General features: G+C 44.3%; 1 long non-coding RNA gene across 1 annotated transcript in view; it reads left to right on the forward strand.

Moving 5' to 3' along the window:
- LOC135573914 (uncharacterized) overlaps positions 1-12,976 on the forward strand; it is a 38,390-nt gene that overhangs the window by 436 nt on the left and 24,978 nt on the right. The window lies entirely within an intron of this gene.

A 12,976-nucleotide genomic window follows, 5' to 3' on the forward strand; every position in this document is an offset into this window, starting at 1 on the left:
AACAAACTTCATTGACACAAAAAAATACATTTTATTTACTCTGACTTCCCACTCAGGGAAAAGGAGGTAGTCAATCTCCTGCTTTTTTATTTTCTTTCTCATTCAACTGTGTGTATTGTGGTGGAGGAGATGGGTTGACCCACATGTCACTGCAGGTGGAGGACTGTATTATACAGGTTTATGAAGGTCACGGCTGGGGCATCCTCAGCTTGGGCTTCAATTTACATTTTTATTGCTGTTGTCGCATCCCCAGTTAATATGCCGTTGACTCCCAGAGGCACCCCTGGTCCTCCTGGTAGCCCTGTTGAAATGAGAGCCAGTCTTGGGCCTGGTGGGCCACACACCCTGCATTCATGAGGGCTTGGGTACCAGGGACCTGACATCCTGGGCAGGAAATCGACTGGCTTCACATGGTAATGTGGACTTTCCATTAGTAATGGTGATTGATTTACAACTCATGGACTACAGCACCTGTCAGATACAGGGCCACAATGAAGGGGGGCTTCTTTATGAGGAGGTGAAGGAGGAGATGTGTGTCTGAGGACTGGAGTGGTCTTTCCTGGTTAAGGGGAGAGTGAGGAGGGTTGGTGGGGTGAAGGGGTGGTCGTGAAGGTATTGAGCCACTCTCCTGCATTCATTAGAAAATGCATACTCCAGACGACAACAACAAAGGGGAAAGGTAATACGCCATAATTTATTTTCTTGAATAAAGGTCATTTTCAATTTTGGTCTATATTTATAGGTCTAAATTTATAGGTCTATAGGAAGCGTTTCAGTTGGAAATAAGAATATGATAAGAATGTGATTCCATGCATGTGTTCCTCTCTTTGTACAAGTGGATTGTGTGTTTGTGTGTGTGTGTCAGCTTGCCTGTGTGTGTGTGTGTGTGCAGCTGGATTAGAACAGGTTTTGGTCACTGTCCAGTTGTAGGACCACATTTTTTTCTCTTCTCTTTTACTGCGGGTCGGCTGGGATTCAGCAACTTTCCCAGGACATCTGCTCAGAGCGCCCACGTTAGAGCCCTTGGCCAATCAGACGGTTTTGAACACCCCTCAGACCAGCGTGTGCCGTGCTGTGATTGGCTTCTGGAGCCAGGGCCCAGAAAGAGAAGGCCTGAGAATTTTCCCCAAAATTTTCTTTTCTGCCTTGGCTCTCGCCAACATCTGTTTCCAATCACAGTCAGCGAGCAGCCGCCCCCCCCCCCCCCCCGGTCTGGCTTTCACGAACACATACCAGTCCCATGCAGGCCACCCCCTCAACTCCTGCCATTGCCGCCCACCCCTCAAAGGCCCACAGTCCTCTCTCTCTCCGCTAAGGAACCTCCATTCCCTCTCCCTTTCTATTCACTTCTCACTTGTAACAACTCCTTGCATTACATTCATAAGGAGTATGAAACCTTTCAAACAACCTTCAACAAATAAGGGAAGGGTTAATGGTCGGTCTAGCGTTGTCTGAGGGACATTGAGTCTGTCAGCAAATTAAGTTGATTTCATTAAATGTTATAAAGTCATTATTACAATAAATCAAAACAATATTATTCTCTCATATCCTTGGTTAGAAATGTAACTGGCTTGAGAGTTAAGATGCTTTCCATTGTGGGTGTGAGAGTTGTGGGTAGTTAAAGAGAGAGTGGATCAGATGTGAATATCTTAAATGAGCTAAAGTGAACACGCAAACACACGCACACAGCTAGATCATGGAATCCCACTCCCACCCTCTCCCTGAGAAAACAGGGCTAGGGTCAACCCTCTTCACCAAAGCCCCTTGACTTCTACTCGCTCTCTTTTCTCTTCATATGTAGCTTGCCTTTCCCCCTTTAACTTCAACTCCCAGCTCCTCCCCCTTAATTAAACTATTTCAGCCTCATGTGTGGTCAGTTGTAGCTCTTCTTGCGTGACTTTCAACCATGCAGATCAAATCAATAAATAGTGAAAACCCTGCTTATCATAGCAGGTACTTTCCATACATATTCAGAAATAAGCATGGCGAATCACTGTAGGCAAACAAAAACACACACGCTAAGGAGGCTGTCTTACTGTATTATTTCTGCCAGATAACCACTCCGAGGCTTCAAGGCTGAACATGGGAAACAGGTTTTTGGAGATAAATGTTAGTCAGAGAAAGGATAAGGATTTTTCCAAATCCCACAAAGATGTTCTGTTCAACCTGTACTGTGCAGTGCAAACACAATGGATGCCGTATACATCAATAAATCAAGGACAACAAACACTGTAGCTCTGATGCCAGAAGTGAACCACACACTGCCATCATTTCCTGAACAGCCACTGATAAACGGTACAACAAACATATTAGCTCTAAGGCACAAATGCATGTCATTGTTTTCTAGTGAGTGCCAGAGAGTAACCTCAGAAGTAGATGCAGACTGTGCTTGAGCTTCCTTCCCATTGACCTTTGACCCTTAACTTCATTGACTCTCTGGCCTGCTGCTGCTGAAGCTCCTGCTGAAGCTGTTGTGATTTAGTGCCCAGTAGTGCTGACTGCTCTTCCTGGGTAATCTCATGGCTGGCCTGGACTGGCATTAAATCTACTATCTCTGTCAAGAGGGAGCTAGGGTAAAACTACGGACTGGGTTTTTAGGTTGTCTTTTGCCTAAGACATTTTCTGGTCAATCTCATTGATCCAACCTGAACTGAACGCAAATAAAACATTACGAGTATTTTAATTGACCGTCTCCTTTCCTGTAGTTGCTGCACAGGCACTTGTGAAAGTAGAAGAGTTGTGTGTCCCGTTGGTTATCTCTGACTGTGGGAATTGGGGTCTCCCTCTCAGAAGTGGCTGACCAGGATGCCAGAGTGCAAGCGCTGGCAATAACCAAAAATAAAAACACGGACACAGAACAAATATAGATGAATGTGTGTGACTGCAGCCTGTGCTAATTAAGCAGAAGAGGGGAAAAATAAATGAAAGTGATATTCAGCACCTGCTATCCCACATTCCTTAGTGACTCATGGGGAATTGGTGACCTGCTTCTTTCTCGCTTCACAGTAAAGGGCTCTATTCAATCCATATCATGGAAATTCTGCGCTAAAGTCCAATGACATTTTAAAGGCAATGCTCCCTCATTGGCAAAAACAGCATTCACGGTAAATGTTGCATATGTTGGCTCAATCGCTTCAGCAATAGGGATTATTAGAGCCCTGAGTATTTGTCTATCTTTTTTCTTGCAATAATACAGTAAAATATCTCTCGTCTGCCTTGAGCCATAAACTAGGCGGGCAAAAACTTACATAAGAAAACATTCCTGAACTGATTGGTCTGCTGGTCGGTGGCTTTGCCAGTGGTCAGGGCAGCTAGCGCGCCAGGGGAGAAGGCCAATGGGACTTGGTGGGTTCGAGTGGTTTTCTGCCCATGAGTAGGCATCTCAACGGCAGAAGTTGGTCACAGGTGGAGTTCCACATCAATGCTCTTTGGTGCTGCAGTTGCTAATGGAAATACGTTGTTCTTCAAGGGAACTAGCAAGAGCTCCTAAAGGTCAGAAATCACCCTTACGTTTTCATTTATTCGTTTTCTGTATTTAAAATGTCACAACCTTACTAATGTAATATGGAAAACTCTGAAGGAGTTAATAGAGAGGTGATTATGGCTAGATAAGGTTTCAGTTTGTCAAGAACATGGAAACATGTTCTCTTTCCACTGTAGTTCAAAGGGTAACACTGTCTATATTTGGAAACAGAGGTTTCTTGAAGTCATTCCCGAAGTTGCTCTAAAGTTAATCAGTGGCATATTTTTCCTTGTTCACGATCACACTACAAAATCATAATCTCCCCTGGTTATTTTCAGTGGATGGCAACATTCCACACACCCACAGTGTACAATACCTAGAATATAGTTTGGTAAGTACCACTGCATCTCTCCATGGAAGCTGAAATCATGCAATCAACTACGCCACGTTGCCAGTAGTATTTTTCCACACAATCTTCCTGTATGACTAAGTAGACACATCAGCCTTCTCTCACTGTGTCAGAGAGTGACACTGTCCAAACTCCCTCCTATGACCTAGCATCCCCCCCATACACCCCCAAGGCCCTTAGGCTTACATTGCGTGTATCTCATGAAAGCCAGAGAGAAAAAGTGTAAAAAATAGTGAGTAAAGGTTCCCTGGGCCTGCTTCCCAAGCATGCGTTGCCCAGACTCAGGCAGCAATATAAACAGGGCCCTCCAAGTGACTAAGGCCTACTATAAACCACAGTTAGGCGTCTGTCTGTGCCAGCTGGGTACCACCCCACTGAGTCAATTAAACTTTAAAAGACAAGAGAGAAAATACAATGTAACACATACAATCAATAGTGAGGGGAAGGAAGGAAAGCAGTTTGTCACACACTGCATAGCAGACAAACTCAGCTCAGGTCACCCACTTTCCCACACAAGGATCCCAGTGACATATGGACATTGAGTTAGTGTTGGAAGAACTTCCCTTTGTGTGACTGAATGTGTGTCTGTGTATATGTGTGTGTGTCTGTGTATATGTGTGTGTGTCTGTGTATATGTGTGTGGGTCTGTGTATTATATCTGTGTGTCTGTGTATGTGTCTGTGTGTGTGTCTGTGTGTGTGTATGTGTTTGTGAGTGTGTGTGACTGCCCAAAAGCAGTTATTTTCCAGTTGGAACTGGAATGCTTCTAGGAATGACAGCTTCATGACAAAGGAGGTGTAGGCGAAGGAGGTAGTCCTCTTGATTCTCATAGCACTATAGACTGAACAGGGATGTTGAAACCCCTCACTAAGCCCAGATGAAGGTTGCTGGTCTAAGTTTGGCCCTTAGGTTGCCCCCAGTGTTCTCTTTGGGGGTGTGGCGTCTAGCAGAGATGTGTTGGGAGGGAACGAGGGGAGGAGGGGGGTCTGGTTCTCAGGTCTGAGCCAGAGCAGACACTCCTGCTCCTTATCAGTGTAACATGGTGGGGTTAGACTAAAGATTACTCACAAACCACCCTGTAGTCTCTTCAGTTATGATAGTGGTTGTGTAATACATACACACTAACAGTTTATTGAGGTAGCTGGATCTGAGTCATAACACAATGTAAGTGGTTTCGATACTTGTAATAATTCTGACAGTTGTTTGAAGTAAGAACAAGAGAGGTGATAGCTGAATAAAGAGAAACTACAGCAACGAGTTGAAAAAGGACAAAGGGCAGAAAGTGTAGTATGCTAGAAAAACAAATGAGGAACACAAGGGAGAATAACATTAATTATTAACCCTGGAGTGACCATTTTCTGCAACAATGCTAACATGTTTACACACTGCTCCTAAATGAAGTCAGAAAGAGGTCATAACCCCTGGAGCCACTTGGCCGCGGAGACTCCAGTCCCGACCACTTGTGTGGCACTGTTGTTCGGTCTATGAGGCAAGGCGAAACAACAGAAGAGAAAACACACACAGAGCTAACTATCTTTAACTGTGCGGGCCGGGCTGGGTGCCTCAGTCCACTCAGTGGGACAACAACCTCCCTCCCTCCCTCCCTCCCTCCCAGGCGATTCCCATTCCCACATCACAGGGTTGAGCGAGGCGAGGCAAGGCGGACTCGCTCTATGGCAATCTCCTGGGCCGTGGCTGTTGGCTGGGAAAGGCCAGGGCCCACCGTTCTCACATCCTCCCCCTGCAGCACAGCAAGAAGGCTCGGATCAGCCCAAAGGCAGATGTGTAGTTGGGGACTTGGCCCGTGCTCCAGCCTCCAGCCCCAGTGCAGAGGAGAGAGGCAGGGAAGGGGAGAGCCAACCAGTGCAGCAGTGGTGTGAGTAGTTTTAGGTGATATGGAGACTGATTTACAACAGGACAGTCACTGACTGCAGCATACATACTAGTGAGAGAAGTTTTCTCTTGTTACAACGGCTTGCGTGGACAAGAACAAACTCCTCCTGAAATGTTCATGCTGATGAATACGTGCAATTCTATACTCTGCAGACTACAAATACACCAACTTTCCAAACTTAGACTGCACTGCCAAAACACTGCCAAAGGACAGATGTGCACCAAAAAGAGTGCTACTCTAGCTTGAACACCCCGTTCTCTCTTCCCCCCATGCAGCAAAGTAGATAAGGGAGGAGAGAGAAAAGGTCTGTTTTTTGGGTAAATTAACCTGGCAACCATTAGTGTGTTGTAGAGCTGCCAACAGGGACTGTTCAAATCGCCACTCCTTCCCTGCAATGGCCAGAGGACGTGCTCCGCTGATCACACACACACACACACACACACACACACACACACACACACACACACACACACACACACACACACACACACACACACACACACACACACACACACACACACACACACACACACACACACACACACACACACACACACACACACACACACACACACACACACACACACACACACACACACACACACACACACACACACACACACACACACACACAGTCTCCCAGGTGGCGCAGCGGTCTAAGGCACTGCATCTCAGTGCAAGAGGCGTCACTACAGACCCTGGTTCCATTCCAGGCTGTGTCACAACCAGCCGTGATAGAGAGTCCCATAGGGTGGTGCACAATTGGCCCATCTTCGTCCGGGGTAGGCCATCATTGTAAATAAGAATTTGTTCTTAACTGACTTGCCTAGTTAAATAAAATAAAAACATGAACATACACATGTGGGTGCACACACTGGATCTTCCCTTTCAGCTGTGATTGCACTTTTCACTATCTCTCCCAGCTAAGTGGAGCAGTAGCCGGAAACCACCTTTATCAGGCACACATCGCAGCGCGACAACACCCCAGAAGACATCTCTGCAGCGCACCACAACAGATAGCTCTGTGCTGTCACCACGTTTGAACTAAAACAACACCACACTCTGGGACCTGCAACCCAACGCTATTCTCAAGTATTTTTGGACCGTAAGAAGCTTCAAGAAAAATGAATGCAACTGTAAACAAAAGTGTCTTGCATCCAAATTAATTTACAGACACACATCTGCATCTCATTACTAAATCTCATATCATTTGAAAACCCATCCTGACCTACACCAGCGTGGTACATTGGTTGTGTAAACACATTGTCTCAAACCAAACTGTTCTCAGCCTAAAGACGTTTGTTTATAGCAGACTCTCTCCAGCGATGGCAGCTGCTTTGAAAGTAAACTCTGGGGCTTGAGGAGCTCCAATGAGACGAGAGTGTGTTGTCATTACTATACTGTAAGTGATGACTATCAGCAAGCTACCAGACCAGAGCCAGAGATCCATATCTCCCAACACTGCATTGCTTAGAGAGAACATCTGGAGGGATAAAGAGTGTGTGCAGGTGGGGCGCTGAACAGCATGCCTTGCTCATGAGAAAAATATTCAAAACCCACATGGGCTTTTCAATGAACTTGTAACGATGTGTGCTGAGAGTCAGGAAGCAAGTACAGGGAGTGAGTGTTTCAATAAATAAACAAAACAATAAACACGACACACAAACAACGCACCGACATGAAACAGAGTCAATAACACGTGAGGAAAGAACCAAGGGGAGTGACAGATATAGGGAAGATCAATAAGGAGGTGACGGAGTCCAGGTGAGTGTCATGAGGCGCGGGTGCGCTTGACGATGGTGAGAGGTGTGTGGGATAATCAGCAGCCTGATGACCTAGAGGCTGGAGAGCTCTCTTGGATTGTTGAATATTTCAGACCTTGTTAAATGTAATAAGGAAAGCCTCAAAGGGACTCACACAAAAACACAATTATTACAACCCGCAGCTAGTGTTGGATTTACCCAACCAGGGCTAGATTGTTTATGAAGTATAGTTACTAGCAAGGCTTATAGAAGCAGCTTATGAGAAAGAAACACCTACTTAGAAAAATGAAATATAGGATATTTTAATTGACTAAAACAATTTCTGTGTACTATCAACTCACTAGCCCACTGGGGTCAACCTGAATAGCTTAAATAGCTGCAACTCTGCTTCAACAGATGTGCATACAGTACATACATGCTTACACACACCTGTGCTTACACACACACAGACACACAGACACACACACACAGACACACACACACACACACACACACACACACACACACACACACACACACACACACACACACACACACACACACACACACACACACACACAAGCTATGTTCTGGGAGACATTTTGCATCTTGAACATTGCATTTGGTTTAATGGTCTGCAGAGCTCTGTGCTATTATGGAGATAAAACATGTCTGTTGGGTCTGCATGTAAAAACAGTTAAGAAATGACAGAGCTACTCCGGGGAAGGCCAGGAAGACATTCATGTGGAGCATCTGTGGCACAGCAGACAAGGGATTCATGTATTTTTAACCAGAGACAGGTTTTTTTTATTTACCTGCAGATGCATAAAGAAATTATTTATCGATCCACCGTTTGGCTCCCCCTCTCCACAGGGGAATTAGTTAGCAGTCAGACACATGGCCCAGGCAGACAGGGAGGCAGACAGAGGGAGGCAGACAGGGAGGCAGACAGGGAGGAGAAGGGAAAGAGGGGAGCCAGGAGGAGAGGTGGGGGAAGAGGAGAGGTGGGGGAGCTGGAGATGTGGGGGAGGAGGAGGGTGGCACGAGTCAAATTGAAAACATATCCTTTCAACATGTCTAATCTAGGCATTTATCTCTGAACTGGGCGAGGAGAGGCTGATCCTAATGGTTCAAAGCCAAGCTCAATTTGAAGATGAGACCATGCAGACACTCCAGCCCAGCTGAGATGAGTGTTGATGCACACGGCAACCCACTGCCGCCCCTCCTCCCCTGGGGTGGGCGGGGTCTCTTGCTGACGGACTAAGTCTACCCCTTCATCACTAGGCTGCAGTCCCCAGAGAGCAGAGGAACATAGGAATTAAATCATGGACCTTTCTTGGGCTTTTGTGTGTTTTCTTAGTTTGATGAGAAAATAATATAAAGTACTTTCTTCCAGTAATTCTAGACATTGCATTAAATGCGTAATGGGATTGTATTTTTAATGAACAATGACTCAAAGATCTACCATGGCGGTCTACTCTAAAGCAAAATGACCACTGAGACATGTTGAGTGGTGAGTTTGCTGCCTTGACCACATAATGGCCCCAGTTTAAGTGTGGGGGTCAAATGGGAGGATCCAGTGTCAGGTCTAAAGTAACTTGGCCCAGGGTTCCAGGGTTAGCCTAACAGGAAGCCTGGAGGATACACCTTATTAGGCCTCCACTTCCTGCTACTTTGAAGCATCCAGAATTGATGACACTGGGGTTGGGTGCTGGTTTGCAGATCTGATGGATTTCCTCGCCTTTTTCCAAAATACTCAGCTGATTGTTTTCATGAAAAAGTACATAGCGGGAGAGAGAGAAGAAAAAGAAGAGAAGAAGGTGAATAAAATAACCATCTGCTGGGCCTGGGCACTCCCCAAAGCCCAGCCAAGCAGTCTGGAAAGAATCACACATCTTGGCAGTACTATAAATATCCTGTGATCCTTATAACTCAAATGAAACATAGGAGGATATTAAATAGATCCCAATGCCTTAAAGCCTCTGTATATCAATGCCAGTAGGTACAGTTCCTCACTAGAAATAGAGGCTCACTGGAAATAACTCTCTGAATCTATCACAGATTCACATCTAGCAGCACCTCAAATGGTCTTCAGTTCCTCCAAGCCAATACAATTCAAAAACAGTTCAGAAAATGCCGAGGCTGAACTAGTGACACTGTAAATACCTGAAAGCATGCACACTGGGCCTGTATGTCAGCCACTGTCTTGTCAACAGTCGTCTACCAAACATTACCATCAATGTGCAGGAACATTTGGCTGATCATTTGCTTGTTTATTTCAGATCTCATTTGCAAATAAGTGTAATCAAGCAATGCATATTTGAGCTACCTGAAACATGTGATGTGGTGAATGAAATCCATGTTATAAATGATGTTGAGCCTGGGGTGGTACAAGCACAAAAACCTCAGTGACAAAACATTGCAAAATCATTAACCATATGGGTACATTATAGAACATCAAACTTTAGAGTCAATAACCGCATCTAAGTCTATCATGGCTGTCTGCCAACATCAGAGCAGATTAACAACCTCAGAGTCACATTTATAACAGTCATTCGTCAGAAACCTGTCTACACTAAAAATGAGAATTAACCAATGAAAATTCAGTTCTGTTTTTTTACTTGTGGGCGAGGAGAGGAAAGATGGCGGCTACGTTTCTGCATAATCTGCAAGCTAAAAACAAATACACCAAGAAGTACTACTGTGTTACGGTTTTCTTTCGTCGAAGGAGAGGACCAAAATGCAGCGTGGTTATTACAATACATGTTTAATAAAATACGAACAATACAAAACAATAAACGTACCACGAAAACCTGAACAGCCTATTCTGGTGCAAGCTAACACAGAGACAAGAACAATCACCCACGAAACACTCAAAGAATATGGCTGCCTAAATATGGTTCCCAATCAGAGACAACGATAAACACCTGCCTCTGATTGAGAACCACTCCAGGCAACCATAGACTTTTCTAGACAACCCCACTAACCATAATCCCATAACCTATAAAAACCCCCTAGACAAAACACACCACATAAATAACCCCATGTCACACCATGGCCTGACCAAAATAATAAAGAAAACACAAAATACTTAGACCAGGGAGGTCTAAGACATACTGTCTCTCTCTGATATCTGTCTAGATATAAAGCCCCTCAGATATCATGTGATGATAGTGTGACAGGCACCAAATGCTTCTCTGTGCACTCAGCCATATGTTTCTTTCCACTACGAGACAGAGCAAACAAGTGGATGGTGTTTAACATACAAAGAAACCATTAGCCAAAGAACTGTTTGTCACGCCCTGGTCTGTTTCACCTGTCCTTGTGCTTGTCTCCACCCTCTCCAGGTGTCGCCCATCTTCCCTACTTATCCTCTGGGTATTTATACCTGTGTTTTCTGTCTGTCTGTGCCAGTTTGTCTTGTTTGTCAATCTTACCAGTGTTTGTCCTTCCAGCTCCTGTCTTTTCTCAGCCTTTCTTTTCCTCATCCTCCTGGTTTTTGACCCTTGCCTGTCCTGACCCTGTACCCGCCCGCCTAACCACTCTGCCTGTCCTGACCCTGTACCCGCCTGCCTAACCACTCTGCCTGTCCTGACCCTGTACCCGCCCGCCTAACCACTCTGCCTGTCCTGACCCTGTACACGCCCGCCTAACCACTCTGCCTGTCCTGACCCTGTACCCGCCCGCCTAACCACTCTGCCTGTCCTGACCCTGTACCCGCCCGCCTAACCACTCTGCCTGTCCCGGAACCTGCCTGCCATCCTGTACTTTTGCTCCTACTCTGGATAATCGATCCCTGCCTGCCTAGACCTCTAATTTGCCTTCCCCTGTTGTTACAATAAACATTGTTACTTCACACAGTCTGCACTTGGGTCTTACCTTGATACGTGATACCATAACAACAGGAAAATCTCACATGGAATGCAATTAGTTTCTTGGGCCATGCGATCAAACCACACGTTGAGATTGTTTGTACATTAATGGATAGGATAATCAAACTGTAGAGCTGTATATAAACAAGATCTATATACAGGTACATTACCCACACAGCTATACACAACCAGGTCGCTACAGCCTGAAATAAACGTACAACAAGCGAACAATACTGGCATGATTTGGGCTATGTAGGCTAAAGTTAGATGGAGCCAGAGAGGCAAACCAAAGGCTCACTGTGACAGGTCCCCATGTGTCTGAACCTCTCTGGGGATTCATGTGGTTCTAGCCACTGTGTACTGTATGGAATCATGGCTCCCTCTGGGCTCCAGACACTGTTATCTGTCCCCCTCCATCATAGATAGCTCCCCCTCATCCAGCACCCCAGACTGGGGAAAGACTAGGGAGGAGGGAAGCAGGCAGACTCCAGGCCTGACAGATGATAGAGTGACTCTCCCTGTCGTAAGAGCACTGTCTCCTACTATCAGACTGCGGTAACTGTAAAGTCTATACTCACTTCAGAAGGAGCCAATTTACTTAACAGTTGTGGAAATGAGTTCAACGTTCAAAGTCCTGGACCAATTTTTCAAAGTCTGTACCTATATAATTTAGCTTGAATAACAACCAGCCACCAGGCTGGATAAACTGTTGGTGTACACAGTAAAGGAAAAGAATGAGAGCAGAAGAAATCAATCGGAAAACACTATTTGTTTAACATCAACATGTTCCATATTAATGAGATGACAAAAAGCCACATAAAAACATGTTACACATAAAAACATGTTACACATAGAAACATGTTACACATAAAAACATGTTACACATAAAAACATGTTACACATAAAAACATGTTACACATAAAAACATGTTACACATAGAAACATGTTACACATAAAAACATGTTACACATAGAAACATGTTACACATAAAAACATGTTACACATAAAAACATGTTACACATAGAAACATGTTACACATAAAAACATGTTACACATAGAAACATGTTACACATAAAAACATGTTACACATAAAAACATGTTACACATAAAAACATGTTAAAAACATGTTACACATAAAAACATGTTACACATAAAAACATGTTACACATAAAAACATGTTACACATAGAAACATGTTACACATAAAAACATGTTACACATAGAAACATGTTACACATAAAAACATGTTACACATAGAAACATGTTACACATAGAAACATGTTACACATAAAAACATGTTACACATAGAAACATGTTACACATAAAAACATGTTATACCTAAAATACATAAATGTCTATAATAATAGTAATAAAGAATGAAATGATGATAATAATAATAATAATAATGTATATTGCAGTGACAGGGATATCTTACATGGGGTGGATGAATGGGTGGATGAATGTACACACCTACTCTTCTATAAGTTAATTTACCCAAGGTAAGACACTTAAAAACAGATTTGATGAAGATGTGATATAATGAATCATTCTAATAATGGTAGTGTGTACTATTCTAGACTCCTGTTGATACCAACAG

The sequence above is a fragment of the Oncorhynchus nerka genome, linkage group LG11 (genome assembly GCF_034236695.1).
Source record: "Oncorhynchus nerka isolate Pitt River linkage group LG11, Oner_Uvic_2.0, whole genome shotgun sequence".
NCBI classification, from domain to species: Eukaryota; Metazoa; Chordata; class Actinopteri; order Salmoniformes; family Salmonidae; genus Oncorhynchus; species Oncorhynchus nerka.